This window comes from Scyliorhinus torazame, chromosome 17 (genome assembly GCF_047496885.1).
Source record: "Scyliorhinus torazame isolate Kashiwa2021f chromosome 17, sScyTor2.1, whole genome shotgun sequence".
NCBI classification, from domain to species: Eukaryota; Metazoa; Chordata; class Chondrichthyes; order Carcharhiniformes; family Scyliorhinidae; genus Scyliorhinus; species Scyliorhinus torazame.
Genome location: NC_092723.1, coordinates 117712066 through 117729223, shown reverse-complemented (window position 1 = coordinate 117729223; position 17158 = coordinate 117712066). Strand labels below are relative to the sequence as shown.

General features: G+C 50.3%; 1 protein-coding gene and 1 pseudogene across 2 annotated transcripts in view; both read right to left on the bottom strand.

The window, feature by feature from the left end:
• Positions 1–17158, bottom strand: part of mmd2a (monocyte to macrophage differentiation-associated 2a) — a 234928-nt gene that overhangs the window by 161361 nt on the left and 56409 nt on the right. The window lies entirely within an intron of this gene.
• On the bottom strand, positions 15981–16154 carry LOC140394624 (U2 spliceosomal RNA; annotated as a pseudogene).

The window sequence follows — 17158 nt, the reverse complement described above, 5'->3', positions numbered from 1 at the left end:
CATTGTGCATTTGGCATGGGGGAGGGGGCGATAGCGGGCGCGATCGCGACTGCGTGGGCCTGGCACACAGCTGCAAAGTGGCCCTTCTTACTGCAGGATTTACAAACTGCAGTGCGGGCTGGGCAGTGTTGGCGGGGGTGCTTCTGCTGACCGCAGAAGTAGCAGCGGGGACCCCCGGGGTGCGCGGATCGGCGTGCGGCGCAGGCGTATTGGGAAGGGAGGGCCCCAGCTGAGGAGGTCGTCGGCGGGGTCCAGGAGGGGTAGGAAGGGGTAGAGGTGTGGGCAGTGCGGCGGGAGGGGTAAGACTGTACATTACAGGATGTGACCATCATGGAGAGCGCCAAGGTTTTCATCTCTGCTAGTTCGAGCGTGGCCCCTTCCAGTAATCGTTCTCGGATGCGGTCCGACGCAATCCCCGTCACGAAGGCATCGCGCATGAGGAGATTTGAGTGTTCCGCGACCGTAATGGCCTGACAGCCGCAGTCCCGGACGAGTGGAATTGGGGGGCGCCAGAAGTCTTTGATGGACTCACCAGGTAGTTGCGAGCGGGTGGCGAGTACATGCCTGGCGAAGAGCGTGTTCGCCTTCTGAGCATAGTGTTCTTTAAGGAGTGCCATTGCTTTCGCGTAATTCGAGGCGTGTTGGATCAATGGGAACACGCTGGAGCTCAGTCTGGAGTACAGGACATTTATCTTCTGAGCCTCCGTTGGCGCGGGGTCCGCAGCGTTGATGTAGGCCTCAAAACAGGCTAGCCAGTGAGTAAAGTCTTTTCTGGCGTCGGGCGAGTGCGGATCCAGCTGCAGGTGATCTGATTTGATTTTGATATCCATTCTGTGGAAAAATCTGACTGTAATAAATTGATGCACAATCAATTGCACAAAGACGCAGATTGAGTACAACTGTGGCTTTATTACAGTCAGATGCGTGGCCTCCTGCTGCAGCTGGCGAAATGGCAGGGCAATGGAGGTCACGCATATTTATACAGATCTTAGTGGGCGGAGCCAGTCGGCAGGAGCTACCGGCGAACCTGTAGTGCAGGTCCTACTTTACATCCCATAATACAGTGGTTCACGACAGTCATGACATGAAAGCTGTGGTAGTACCAGGTATGGCGGTACCTGAGAGGTGGATGACCATTGGTTAGACCCAGGAGTCTACCATTGGCTGATGTACATAGCTCCGCCCTGAGAGGTGGGGTATAAGAACCGATGCCGTCCCAGCAGCCTTCACTTTCTGTATCGAAGCTGCTGGGGAAGAGTTCTAGCAGATTAAAGCCTATTAGTTATGCCTCAACTTGTCTTGAGAGTAATTGATTGCGCATCAAAAGCCAATGGGTTTAGTGACCACCTGCCCCTGGAAAGCCGCTGGCAGGGGCCCATTAAATTCTGCCATGGATTTTAAAAAGCAATTTAAAGGATATCAGAGAGGTAGATAGATTTAGGGCAGGATTACTTGATAGTGTGGGCCACATAGAACATAATCATGCAGTTTTGCCCTGTCCATCTTGTATCTTAGTGGGGGGGGTGGAGGGGGTGCAGGATCACACTACAGCTGAAATAGAGGAGAGAGTGCAGTCTGCTCCCTCCTATTTTAGAGAGGATTTGTAGAAGTAAATGTCAGGAATAATGAAAGCAACGGCAAAAGAATGGAAGACAGCCAAAACTAATGAATCGAGAAAGAACAGGCGCGAGGCCCTGTGGGTGATGGAGGGGAGGAGAACGATGAGGGAAATAAGGCAAGGCTCTCAAGGAAAATTAATATAATTATTGTATCTCCTCCTCACTTGTTAAAAATAAGCTGTGCATTAAATGATCCCAGTGCATCTGATATATGCCAGTTGGAGTCAGATCATAGACGCAGTCAGGATTTAAGTGAATATACACCATAATTTCAGTCTGCTATCCTTCTGCCAATCTGCATTCTAATCACATAGCTGTTTCTCTATCTGCCTAATACAAAGGCTGTAAGACAGTTTGCTCCCTAGCCCCTCAATCTGTTCTATTGTTGCCAAGCAACCACTTTACAACCTTGCTTCAGTTTCATTTCAGATCCAAGTTTTTGTTCAAGTGCTAAAAATTCTCAATTACTGTTATTGTTGCTATAGTAACCCATCCACCGTGTTTCCTTTTGTCCACAAGCCCCTTTATTATGTGTACACACTCTGTGTTTTTGCTTTCCGAGAGTACAACAAAAAAATCTCCAATTAGATCTGAGGTTGAATTCAAACTTCACCGAACCTACTCCTTTACTTAATCTGTGGGAGATCTGAATTGCCCAGTAAATAATTTCCTCCCCATTAGCGTTGGACAACCTAGGCCCTGTGCTCTGCAACTCCCAAAGCTTCTAGTTTTTTGTACTCTGCTCCGTGCAGAGATACTGGCCTCTTTGACCAAGCTTTTCCCCACACCTGGCCTAATACTTTGGGCACAATTCTACGGGAAAAATTCTAAGCGTTGTAGCGAACGCAAATTGATGGGAGCTTCCCGGCGCTCGGCCGGCAATGTAATTTAACGTTAATTGGTCCACTTAACAAGGCATTGCGGGCTTCTCGCCAGCTGGTTCGCTGCGACCGCGCTCATCAGCCCCTCGCTAACAAGGTCGAGCAGCACTTAAGCTGCACTTCCTCAGCCAACCCCAGCCAGCTTGCAACAATGGCACCCAGGAGACCAGCGCGAGGATTTGGGGATGCTGACCTGGGGCGGCTCCAAGATGCCGTGGAGGCCAGGAGGGATGTCCTGTTCGATCGAGGGTCCCGGAGCGTGAGCCACAGGGCAGCATGTGCTGCCTGGGACGAGGTGGCGGCAGCTGTGAGCTTGGGGAGTGTGAGTAGGAGGACTGGCCTCCAGTGCCAAAAAAAGGTCAACGAACTGCACCGGGCAGCACGAGTGAGGAGACACCAATTCCCCCCCCCCCAAGGGAGCACCCACCGCCCCCCAACTCCCCATGTGAACCCCAATCCACCCTCCACCCCCTTCAACCCTCCATCCAACCCCTTCAACCACCCCAACCTTCCCTCTACCCTCCTCCCTCTTCAACCTCCCCTCCCCCCTCCCCAACCCTATCTCATCACCCCCCTCCCACCACTGTGAAATACGCCTGTGGCTAACGTGCCCCTCTGTGTCTCCTCAGGAAAAGCTCTCCCATAATCGTCGGGAGAGGGGCCCAGACTGGCGGAAGGGTGCCGTACTTAGGAATTCTCACCTCCTTCAAGGAGTGGGCCCTGGAGGTAACTGCTGTGGCCGAGGACAGAGCGGTCACCAACGTGGAGTCTGGCGAACGCTGCAGAGGTGAGGAGCCACCAGGCTCCACCCGGAGGACCTGTCACGTGAGTTGTTATTGCCTTACTGACTGACCCATCCCTTGCACTGACCACGTGTCCATTCTCCCGCAGGTCCTCCAGTCAACGGCACCGGCCCATCCCAGGCGGCACCCTCACCTGACTCCCATGAGACCACCTTGGAAGAGAGCTCCGAGGATGCAACCATTATAGTCGTGTCACAGCTATCACCCCCACCCTCAACCACCGCAGATACGCACACCTCGGTGGGACATGTTAGTGGTCAGGCTTCTGAGGCACAATCTGTGGAGTACCACATTGCTGATGATAGACATCTGGTGGAGGAAGGAACCCCCAGGTGAGACAGCACTCGGAGGTCTGCTGGATCCCAGGACCCAGCTGGGTCCCAGATTGATGCTGAGCCTCTGGACGTGGGTTACCCGGAGCTGATGGAGGCATTATGGAGCAGCCGGGACATTCAGAGGGAGATGTCAGCGTTACTCCAGCAGATCCATAGCCACTTGGAGAAGCCCCAGAGGCTACGGGTGCAGGAGATGTCGCCGGCAATGAGTGGCACCGAGGCCAACACTGCTAGGGTGGCGACCGCAGTGGAAAGCCTGGTGCATGACGTCGGCACCATTAGTGAAGGTGCAAAGGTGCTGTGCAGTCAGTGCCGGCCATGGCTGAGGGTCTCGGCAGGATGTCGACTTGAGGCGGGATGTCATCCAGCACTAGGCTCACCTTGATGACGTTCTGCGGGACATGTCCCACTCTCAGATAGGAATGGTCGAGGTGCTGCGGAGCTTGACCCAGTCGCAAATGGGCATTGCTGAGGTGCTGCAGAGAATGTCTCAGTCACTGAGGAGCTTTGCCAAGGGTGTCGACACGCTGGTGTGGACCATGGGGAACCGCCAGGGCTGGCAGAGCCAGACGATGCAAGGGCAGCCAGAGCTCGAATCAGCTGTCCTCCGTCCCAAGGTGAACCCCAGGGCCCTATGGGCACCGACCGGGAGGGGTGGGCCATGGTGGCCACCAGCTCCCCAGAGTTCCACCCCTCTGATGAGGCCACGTCTCAAGGTCAGCACACGGGACAGGGCGGCACAGCTATGCATGTGCCACCGACAAGGGCAGCAAAGGCCACGGGACGTGGTAAGCAGCTACTCGCCTCCACCTCAGATGTGCATCCTGGGGAAACACCTCGACGTAGTGGTAGAGCCAGGAGGGCAGGCACGTTGAGGATCACTGAGCGAACCGGGGGATGGGGGGTAGGAGGGGGGTACACCATCAGGAGAATGGGGACTTGTATAAACCATTAACACCCTTGTGCACAACCAGTATGATGCCTCTGTCACTTTCTTCTGTAATGCGGTCTGACCTCTGGCACATCTCTCCAGGCATCCCCCTGTCCCTGGCACACTGCGCAGGTGGTGAGTGTGAGCAAGCACTCAGCGGACAGGCAGGGGTCAGACTATGGCATAGATTGAGGAGCACCAGCGCCCAGCTCTCTACAGGTTATAACCCTCCTGCCCTCGATAGTGACCAGCTGATGGTGCCGACACTGTCCCAGCACCCTGGAGTGATGTGACAAATTCCCGGGGAGGGTAGGAAATGGGAGTGGGAGGTGACGGACCAGGCCATGTCCTAAGTGAATCGGGCGAGTATGTGGGCCCCCCTGGCCTCCAGGTTTGCCGGACCCTCGCCGCTGCCACCTGTCCTGCAGCCTTCGGCTGGTCCTCAGGTCCCTCCCCGGCCTCGTCCTCCAACCTCTGCTGGTCCAGCACCTCCTCATCATCCTCGTCCTCCTCCTCGGACGTAGCCGTCCTCCTCGTTCCTCATCACCAACCTCCAGCTCGTCGCCCCGGTTCTGTGTGAGGTTGTGGAGGACACAACAGATCACCACAAAGTGGGCAGCCCTCCGGGTGGTGTATTGGAAGGCACTTCCGGAGCGGTGAAGGATTCGGAACCACATCTTGAGGAGTCCGATGCACTGCTCAATTACAGCCCTGGTGGCCACATGGGCCTCGTTGTACCACGTCTCCACATCGGTCACTGGCCTCCATTCTGGCATCATGAGTCAGGTCCTCAGCGAATTACCCCTTATCCCCAAAGAGCCAGCCGGCCATTCTGGGTGCTCCTTGAAGAGGCCGGGGATGACCGACTGCCGCAGGATGTAGCTGTCATGGACACTCCCCGCGAAGCGGGCACACACGTGCATTATCTTCAACTGGTGGTCGCACATGAGCTGGATGTTGAGAGGTGGAACCCTTTTCGGTTAACATAGGGCACCCCCCGATGGCCCGGTAAACAGGGCAACATGCATGGCATCTATTACCACCTGGACGTGGGGCATCCCGGCGATGGTGGAGAAACCTGCTGCCCGGGCACCTTGCTGAGCTCAGTCCATGTCAAAGACGATGCTGTCTTCCGCCCAGGCATACACGGCATCCGTGACCTGTCAGATATAACTGTAGGCTGCGGCCTGTGAGATGCCACACAGGACTCGCTTGAGCCCTGGAGTGATCCCGAGGCGTAAAAGTTCAGGACTGAGGTGGCTTTGACGGCCACATGAGCGGGTGTCCTCCTCCGCCATGTGGTGCCAATCCGCGAGGATATGGCACAGTTGTCGCACCGTCTCCTTGTTGAGGCGGAGCCTCCTGCGGTACGTGCTGTCCGTCACCTGCTCAAATGACCAACGACGTCTGTACACCCTGGTCCGTCGCGGTACTCACCCTCTGGGCAGCCGGGTCCTAAGGGTGTGTGGCGGGGTCTGGCACACGGTCCGCCCCCTTGAGCGTCTGCAGACGCTGCTGCCGCCGTCTCCGGCCTGGCCACATCACCTAGCAGCAGCATCACTAGGGTAACCTCTGCGCGCAATATCCCTGCTATAGCGTTCAATATCTGTGAGGCATTGGGAGAGGGTGTTAGACTGACAAACAGTGGTGGCTCCCACCCAAGGACCCTCCATTGGCCCCCATTCACTCCCCCCCCCAACCTGGAATGCCCTGCCCACGCAGCGGGCCTCCCTTACCGGACCGCAAACCTTGTACCCCGGACACCCGCTCATAACATCACGTGGACCTCGTCCCCGTGGCACTCACCCACCCTCCGACCGTGGACATGTCTCCGGAGTTGTGTCCCATCCCCTGGGTGTTCAGACGTTGGCTGATGAATGTGTGGTGTTGCCTCCCGCAGTGTTCAGGTACACTGTCAAGGCATCGCGGTATGATTGGGATGCAAGGCAATGATTCCCACATGCTACATGGCCCTCCCACCCACGGGAATGCACTTGGGTTGTGTGAAGTGTTCACTTAACCATGATTGTCAATTCCCTATTGGCAATAGCCTTTAGCCACACGACCAGAGGCCTCGGCAATCGGTGGGGGTTATGGGGGATCGTTGGGGCAAATGGGCAGGGACGAATTCACACGATCCAGGGGTTGGCAAGGTGGTGCCGCGAGCAGTTGCCTCCCGGTTGCCACCCCAGTGCCTCCCCCCCACCCTCCCATGGAGGCCCGCCCCTGCCGAGGGTCCCCCACCCCCAGCCGAGGGTCCTCCACCCCCAGCCGAGCACAGGGCAGCAAGCCCAGTGCCCCCGGGCTCTTTGCCTGTGAGCAAAGATGGCTACTCGCCTCCTCAGCTCCTCACAGAAGGCCTTTCCCCAGGTTCACATTTTTAAAAAGGAGTACCAATCGGCGCCAGCGTGACCACTTGCTGGGGAGGCCGCTGAATGACAGGAGGCCATTGGATATGGGGTGGCTCTCGTTAATTGTCTGGAAATAGGGCTTAAGTTGTGATAATTGGTTCCTCGCTTCGCTACTGCGAGATCCCGATTTCGCCTCAGGGAGGGGCCAGTTGCATCGCAAACTGTTTGGCGCCTGGCACGGTTCTCGTTTTTGGCTCCTCCTGCTGTTCACCGGCCTCATTTCACTTCAGCGAAGAATCGTGCCCTTCATTTTGTGGTTGGGAGTCAAGTCTTGTTGGATAACGCTCCCGTGAACTGCCTTGAGACGATTGAACACATTAAAGAGGCTATATGAATGCAAGTTATTGTTGTGTTTTGTATGATGCATCTTGAAAAAGTGATGTGTACTGTTTTTCTTAATTAACTGTGCTTTTCAGCACAATTATGATATGTGTACATCGCTCTAAAAAGGTACAGGTCGGGAGATGGTGGCACAGTGATATTGTCTCGTAATCCAGAGGGCCAGCCTAATGCTCTGTTGAGCTCGGGTTCAAATCCCATCATGGTAGTAGCCTGATGGAATTTAAATTTAATTCATAAATTTGGAATCTAAACTGGTCACCATGGAATCGTCATAAAGACCTCCCTGATTCACTAATCCCCTTTAGAGAAGGAAATCTGTTGACCGTGCCTGATCTGGCCTACATGTGACTCCAAACATACACATTCTCTGAAATTTCCAGTTCAGGGGAAATTAGTGATGGGCAATGGATGTTGGCTTTGCCAGTAACACCCATATCCCATTGAAGAATAAAGGGAAAAAAAGGATTCCAGTCACCTGTATCCTCCTTATCTAATTTTTGATCCTATATTACAGCGATAGGGAGGAGGGTGTGCTCTGTTCATAGAGCTCTGACACTGGAAATGGCTGGTTGAGAATGGGGTAAAGGAGCTCCAGGGCTTTTCTTCTCTTCCAGCAATAGGGTTGCCAGCCACCCAGGATTGTTCCGGAGTCTCTGGGAATGAAGATAAATCTCGAGGACATCGCTATGAGCAACCCAGGAACCAGGAAAAAAAAATCAGAGGCATGAAAATAGATTTTTTAAATTCCCTTTGAACACTTCAGTTTATTGGTTTCAAAAAAATCAGAGGTTGAGAACCAAAGCAGTTTGACTGACAGACTAGGTGAATCCCACCGTGTAACAATAACTTCTTCCCTCTCCAACGGGCCACTTGTGTACCTGTAAGCTGGGTTATTGGTGGGAGTATTGGTTTGAGCTGGGAGGTCAAATGATGAAACCTCCAGGAATGGGCCTGTTTGGTGTTGGCAACTCTACCCTATAAGGAAGCATGGCACCTCCACTCAGCAACTTCCCAGCTGTCAGATACAATTGGTAGCAGCATGGGTGGGAGTTGATATCCGCCTTCACCACTTGGCTAGTGATCTGGTTGAATGGTTAGCCCGCCTGTTGTGTAACTCACTCTATTTCTGCTCCTTTGAAATCAATGGAATGATGGTCAGGAGGGTTCCTTAAAGAGCGAGAGATCGGCTCAATCAGATTATTTCCCAGGCATTGAAGACACAATTCTAGATCCTCCCCTACCATTACCCCATCCATCTCCCAATCTCGTCTGCCAGCAAGCAAGTTGCAAAGTGGGAGCTATCGTGAAGTTTGCCATCCAGGGATTCAAGGCTTTCAGGTGGTAATTCATGAAGTGTAAACTCAGATAATGTCAGCTGTTTGTATAATGGTAAATGAAACAAGGAGGAGTCGCAGGCAAAATGTTAAATGCTTTAGTTGGGAAGGGTTTGAAATGGGGAGGCCCATCATAAACATGCCTGGATCATAGATATATATAGATACATAGAAGATAGGGGCAGGAGGAAGCCTTTTGGTCCTTCGAGCTTGCACAGCCATTTATCACGATCATGGCTGATCATCCAACTCAATAGCCTAATCCTGCTTTCTCCCCATAACTTTTGATCCCATTCGTCCCAAGTGCTATATCTAGCCGCCTCTTGAATATATTCAATGTTTTAGCATCAACTACTTCCTATGGTAATGAATTCCACAGATTCACCACTCTTTGGGTGAAGAAATGTCTCCTTATCTCTGTCCGAAATGGTTTACCCTGAATCCTCAGTCTGTGACCCCTGGTTCTGGACACACCCACCATTGGGAACATCTTCCCTGCATCTACCCTGTCTAGTCCTGTTAGAATTTTATAAGTCTCTGTGAGATCCTTCCTCATTCTTCTGAACTCCAGCAAGAACAATCCTAACCTAGTCAATCTCTCCTCATATGACAGTCCCGCCATCCCTGGAATCAGTCTGGTAAACCTTTGCTGCACTCCCTCGAGAGCAAGAACGTCCTTCCTCAGAAAAGGAGACCAAAATTGCACACAATATTCTAGCTCCCAGAGAAATCTAAAAGCAGCTTTAAACATGTAGGAGCCATGGATAAGCTAGCAGGCTATTTGACTTGGACTTTGAGTTCAGTGCTGGAGGACACAAATACAAAAGGACTGGGTTTTATAGTCCCAATAAAGAACAAATAATGTTCTCATTATTATAATTCATTTCAGGAGTTAGTTAAGTATCTTTTCATGTTAAGATTGGAGGTTATAGGGACCAGTATGGGCAGGAATTGTCAAATATTCCTCGGAAGGCTTCCAGGGCCTTGCAAAAGTGACCAGCAACCAGCCAGGTCTAAACATTGAAGTGTCTAAACTGGTGCTCCAAATATATGAACATACGAATTAGGAGCAAGAGCAGGACATTTGGCACCTTGAGATTGCTCCACCATTCAATAAGATCATGGCTGATTTAATTTTAACCTCAACTTCACATTCCTGCCTACCCCCATTAACCTTTCACCTCCTTGCTTGTCAAGAATCTATCTATTTCTGCCTTAAAGATATTCAAAAACTCTGTCTCAACCACCATTTGAGGGGGGAAATTCCAAAGTCTCACAACACTCAGAAATTTATTTTCCTCATCTCTGTTTTAAACTGTTTTAAACAGTTAACCCTAGACCTAGATTCTCCCACAAGAGGAAACATTCCCTCCACATCCACCCTGTCAAGACCCCTCAGGACATATGTTTTACGTCACCTCTTCTTCTTCTAGACCCGAGCGGATACAAGTCTAGCTTGTCCAACCTTGCTTCAGAAGACAATCTGCCCAATCCAGGTATTAGCCCAGTAAATCTTCTCTGAACTGCTTCCAATATGTTTCCTTAAATAAATACACAGTGCTCTAGATGGTCTTACCGGAACTCTGTACAACTGAAGTGTTATTCGTCCTGCCAAAAAGGTCAACCTCACATTTTCCCACATTATCTTTGCACACTCACTTAACCTATCTGTAACTTTTGAAGCCGCCTTGGGCATGATCCATAGGTCACTTCCAGCCCTCGCAGGGCATCGTGATCTAGATCCCACCCATTGTGGTCAGGATCCAGATTTGAATATCCAAGTAAATTGTTAGTCTCACTTGAATATTTCTACGCTGATCTATCCAGAGCCTGCGATCGAATGGCCTCGCCTCGGAGAGCCCGAACAGGCACCATTTAGCACTGGACTCCACAAACGTGGACCAGGCGTACCGGCACTTAGGGGGGTCCCCCGGGTGCTCAGGGGCCCCTGGGTGGTCGGACTCTGGGCATGGTGGTACCCTGGCACCCCCAATGCCACCCAGGCACCATGGCACTGTCAGCCTGGCACCGCCACCTGCGTACCACCCTGACAATGCCAGGGTGTCCAGGTGGCACTGGCAGGGGCATTGCCAGGGTGGCAGACTGGGAGTGCCAAGATTCCCAGGTGGCATCTTGCCCATGGCGGGTATCAGGCCTGGGGAGGGGGGGGGTTTCCTACCATTATGAAGTGGGGTGCAGGGGGTTTGATGACCCCCTAATTGGTGAATTGTGGTGTTGGGGGGGGGGGGGCTGGGAGGCCACAATGGGGGAGTCTAGAAATCGGAGCGCCATTGCACTGGCAAGCGGAGCTCGTTTGTCCAGGAAAAGAGCCTTAGCGCGGCGTTCATCTCCGAGGTCCAGAGATGATGCAGAGTCGCGTTTAATAGTGGGGTCATTCTCAGCGCTGCCAGTACCAGGAAACACCCGGCTAAACGTGCCCAACACGGGATTCTGTTTCATTTCCATTCAATTGAATCCCTTAGGTCCTCTTCAGAACTTACTCTCCTATCTATCTTTGTGTCATTATCAAATTTAGCAACCATAACATTGTTTTTTTTCATCCAAATAATTTATATAAATTGGGAAATGAAAATGAAATGAAAATCGCTTATTGTCACAAGTAGGCTTCAAATGAAGTTACTGTGAAAATCCCCTAGTCGCCACATTCTGGCGCCTGTTCGGGGAGGCTGTTACGGGAAGAGGTGGGCAACAGGGTGGCGCAGTGGTTAGGACTGCTGCCTACGGTGCTGAGGACCCAGGTTCGATCCCGGTCCTGGGTCACTGTCCGTGTGGCGTTTGCACATTCTCCCCATGTTTGCGTGGGTCTCGTCCCCACAACCCAAAGATGTGCAGGGTAGGTGGATTGGCCACGCTAAATTGCCACTTAATTGAAAAGAAATAATTGGGTACTGTAAAAAAAAATTTTTTTAAACAAAAATAAATAAATAAATTGGAACGAGTGGAGGTTTCAGCACTGATCTCTGTGGCACACCATTCGTCAACCAGAAAATGACCCATTTATAGCTACCCTTTGTTTCCTGTTGCCAGCCAATCTTCTATGCATGCCAATATGTTACCCCATACACCATGAGCTTTTATTTTCCACAATAACCTTTTATGTGGCAACTTATTAAATACCTTCTGGAAATCTAAGTATAGTACATCCACTGGTTCCCCTTTATCCACAGCACCTGTTACTTCTTCAAAGAACTCCAATAAATTGGTTAAACATTAGCTCCGTTTTGCAGAACCATGTTGACTGCCTGATTACCTTGAAGTTATTTAAGTGTCCTGTTATAACAGGTGGAATTTTCCTTAAAAAAGTGCTAAAGCGTCAGATCCTGGCTGAAAACCAGAGTGTTTCTCCCCAGAAATAGAATCGGCTTTTCACTCCAGGTGACAGAATTATAGAATCATAGAATCCCTACAGTACAGAAGGAGGCCATTCAGCCTATCAAGTCTGCACTGACATTTCGAATGAGCACTCCACCCATTTACACTCCCCATCCACCCCGCCCTATCCCCGTAACCCAGAACCTGACCTGCACACCCCTGGACATTAAGGGGTAACATAGCATGGCCAATCCACCTAACCTGCATATCTTTGGACTGTGGGAGGAAACCCGAACACCCGGAGGAAACCCACACAGACATGGGGAGAATGTCCAAACTCCACACAGAGTCCAGAATTGAACCCGGGTGTCTGGCGCTGTGAGGCAGCAGTGCTAACCACTGTGCCACCATGATGCCCTAAAACTGTCGGAAGATGTCAAAAGAAAGCAGGTGAGTATGTTTTGCACCGTCACGCTGGCAGGGCGGGGCCTCATACAGCTGGGTGCCCCGACCTCAAAGTGAAGATAACGGTCGTCCTCTCCAACCTCCTCCCTCCACCACTGAACAACGGGTTCCCCACCAAACAAGGGGAACTCACCCAACCCTCCATCACAGAGGGCCAACATCCGCCCACCATTCAACGGTTGGGTCAACCCCCCACACCCCCCACACCAGGCAAGCATCAAGGTGACCCTCACCACCCCCCATCCTCTACGGCTTTGGAGCACTCCCCCATTCTAATTCTCCACCCCCCCCCCCCCCGCCCCCCACCACCATCCTGGCCCAAACCCCCACCTTCCACCATCACCCTATCTTCCCTTCCCCCAAATCGTCAGCATCCCAACTTTGTAGAACCCCCCTCTTCAATGGTGTCCCCTAGAGGCATTGCCCCTGTCCCTGCCCATGGCAGTGCTAACTGGGTGCCAGGGGGCTTTGCGAAAGAACTGCCCAGCCATGTCCCGCACCATTGGGGGGCTAAACTCACCTCTGAGCCCCCAGTGTGGTCACCACAACCGCTTTCTGTGTTTGGAAACCAGTTGTAATTCCCACCAGTATGACATAATGCCGGCAAGGAGGAACATCTGGCGACCCTCCAAGCCTGTAAGCCATCTATGAATATTGAAATGATTTAACTTGATGGTAATCAGGTTCACGCCCTCGCTGCACAGCAGGAACGGCACGGGAACATTGCGTTTGGAGTTCTCGCCGGCACAAATCCCATTTCTGGCCTCTCGTGAGAGTTAGCGGCCATTACGGGATTTGCGTCCATGGTGAACTGGCCTGAAAAATCAGGCCAACATCTTTAATCAGAGCTTTTATATTTCCCTATGACAGATGTTAAGTTTACCCAACCAGAGGGATCAGAGGTGAGGTGGTAAGATGGATACAGAACTGGCTCGGTCACAGAAGGCAAAGGGCAGCAATAGAAGGGAAGGTTGTAATTATTGGTGTTCCACAGGGATCTGTACTGGGGCCTCTGTTGTTTGTAGTATGCATTCATGATTTGGAGGTAAATGTAGCCGATCTGATTAGTAAGTTTGTGGATGACACCAAGGTTGATGGAGTGGCAGATAGTGTTGAGGATTGTCAGAAGATACAGCAGGACATAGATAGGTTGGAGACTTGAGCAGAGAAATGGCAAATGTAGTTTAATCCGGACAAATGGGAGGTAATGCATTTTGGTAGGTCTAACATAGGGGGAAATATACCGTAAATGGCAAAACGCTTAGGAATATAGAAAGTCAGAGAGATCTGGGCGTGCAGGTCCACAGATCTTTGAAGGGGGCAACACAAGTGGGCAAGGTAGTCAAGAAAGCATACGGAATGCTTGCCTTCATTGGACGGGGCATCGAGTATAAAAACTGGCAAGTCATGTTGCAGTTATTTGGAACCTTGGTAAAGCCGTACTTGGAATATTGAGCACAATTCTGGTCACCACACTACCAGGAGGATGTGAGGCTTTGGAGAGGGTGTAGAGGAGGTTTACCAGGATGTTGCCTGGTCTGGAGGGTGTTAACTCTGTGGAGAGGCTGAATAGACTCGGACTGTTTTGATTAGAAAGATGGAGGTTGAGGGGTGACCTGATAGAGGTCTACAAGATTATGAGGGGCATGGATAGGGTAGGTGGGCAAGCAATCTTCCCAGGACGGAGGGGTCAATCACCAGGGGGCATATGTTTAAGGTCCGTGGGGCAGACTTTAGAGGAGATGTGTGAGGCAGGTTTTTTTACACAGAGGGTGGAGAGTGCCTGGAACGCGTTGCCAGGGGAGGTTGTGGAAGCAGTTACATTAACGGCGTTCAAAGGGCATCTTGACAAACACATGCATAGGATGGGTATACAGTGAAACAGCCCAAGGAAGTGCTGAGGGTTTTGGCAAAGATTGATATCATGACGGGTACAGGCTTGGAGGGCCAAAAGCCCTGTCCCTGTGCTGCATTGTTCTTTGTTGACCTACAACTTCATGCTTTCTGTCTCCCTCCCTTTTTGAATAAAGGAGTTACATTTGATATTTGATATTTTTCAACCTCATGGAAACTTCTTTGAATCAAATGAATTTTGGAAAATTAAAAGCAACACATCAACTATCTCACCAGCCAGCTCTTTTGAGACCGTAGGATGAAATGCAACAGGACCCGTGGACTTGTCAATCCTCAGTTCCAACAATTTGCTAAGTACCACTTCCCTGGTGATTAGAATTTCTCCCGAGTTCCTCCCTCCCATCCTGTTCCTGATTTACAGTTATTTCTGGGATGTCAGCTGTAACCTCTATAGTGAAAACCGTTGCAAAATATCTGTTTTATTCATCTGCAAACTTCTTATTTTCCATCATTAATTCTCCAGATGCATTTCTTAGAGGATCGTTTACTTTGTTAACTATTTTCTTTTTAAAATATTTATAGAAACTCTAAATATCTGACTTTATATTTCTAGCGAGGTTTTGCTCGTGCTCTAGGTTTGCCTTCTCTGTTAATCTTTTAGTCATTCTTCACTGTTTTTCATATTCTGTCCAAACGTCTGGCCAGCTACCCATCTTTGTGCAATTAATGACTTTTTCTTTAAGTTTGATATTATCTTTCACATTTTTATTTAGTAACAGATGGTGGATCCTCCCCTTGGAATTTTTCTTTCTCATTGGAACATATGAGTGCGCACTTGTCTGATGTAAGGACTTTAGAAAACAGGCAAGAAGGAAAAAATGGCTTGGCCCATTAAATCTATTCCTTTTACATACCATTTACTTTCTTAAAAATAAATTTAGAGTACCCAATTCATTTTTTCAAATTAAGGGGCAATTTAGCGTGGCCAATCCACCTGCACATCTTTGGATTGTGAGGGTGAAACCCACGTAAACACGGGGAGAATGTGCAAACTCCACACGGACAGTGACCCAGGGCCGGGATCAAACCTGGGACCTCGGCGGCGTGAGACTGCAGTGCTAACCACTGCGCCATTGTGCTGCCCTTACATACCATTTACAATCTACTCCAACTATGAATCCCCATCACTTACAGCCAAATTAGAGATTAGGCAGGTGCTTTCCATAGAATCCCTACGGTGCAGGAGACTATTCAGCCCATCGAATCTGCACCGACCCTCTGAGAGAGCACCCTCCCCAGGCCCACTCCTCCACTCTGTCCCCCTAGCCTCACCTAATCTGCACATCTCTGAACACCAAAGGGAAATTTTGGCATGGCCATTCCACCTAACCTGCACATCTTTCGACTGGGAGGAAGCCGGTGCACCCAGAGGAAACGCACGCAGACACGGGGAGAAGGTTCAAACTCCACACAGACACGCACCCAAACCCAGAGTCGAACCCAGGTCCCTGGCACAGTGAGACAGCTGTGCTAACCACTGTGCCATCATGGCACCCCATTTTAGAAAATCTTTCCCTTTCTGAAAATTAGTGTGAACTATTTTTCCCTTGTAAGATATTAAGTGCAAGGAAATATTGTACTGAAATATTTTTTTTTTTTTAATTATTTTTTTTTAAATTTCTGAGTTACCAAGCCAGGGCTCAGAGTGTGGGTCAGGGGCGAACCCCTAATCCAGCTCCTTGCCTGCTCCAAAAACCAATTCAAATTGAATCCAATTCATGGTTCCCACCAGATCTGAGCCAAAAGGCTACTACACTTGATCTTAGCCAAAAGGCCGAGAAGCGATGTATTGAAATATTTTTAGCAATGTTTACATATAGCTTTGATAGACTAACATAAAATGATATTCTCTGTCTCTGAAAAAGATGACAGCTATTTTCAGCGATGCTCAGAGGTCAGGCAAAATCAACACCTCTCTATTCTCAAAGCCGCTGGCATTTTAATGATTTTGCTGTTACTGATTGCAATCCTACACGCTGTGGGTGAAACGGTGGATGAGTTAAAGGCAAACCATTAGAACTTTACCCCGATGTAATAGAACTCGAGATATTTCCTCCAGACACAAGACAAATTTGAAAGGGCAAAATCTACAATTGAATTGCGGGATGCATTTACAGTTCAAACATAGTGTGAAAACCTTTACATTACTGAAAGTTCCACTGAGGGCACCATAAGATATTGTTCAGGAGTTATCCCCATTTAACCTGGTCTCCAAATGAATCATACAAAGGAATGCGGTATAAATGTCTGTTTCCATGCGTTGCAAAGAGCGAAACTCATGAACCCTGGCCTCAGGGGTTAGATTGTCACCCAGGCCAGAAATGGCACACTGAACTGGCTGTCCATTAGAAACTGCTCATTTTCATTACTTTAGAACAATAAAAACCAGGCAGTTTCTATAAGAATGCCTGATCTCCAGTGCCAGAATTACAGCCAGCAGCAAGTTAAAAATCTACCCTTTGAATTCACTCAAATATATGGAGCAACCGCCACTTTCAGAATGTAAACCAGTAACCATAGACAGTTTTATCTTACTCTCTGGGTTCCAGGAGAGCAGTTGTCCAAGGAGATCATAATCTCAATGGACTCTCTCACCCTGTCTTCCTGCTGCAGGCACAGCGGTGATTAATGTGAATGTGAATGTGCAAACAAGACCCAGCCAGGCTGGATTGCAAGTTGTTGTCCATAGAATCCATGGAATCCCTACAGTGCAGAAGGGGGCACTCGGCCCATCGGGTCTGCATCGACCCTCTGAAGGAGCACCCTACCTAGACCCATTCCCTTGCCCTA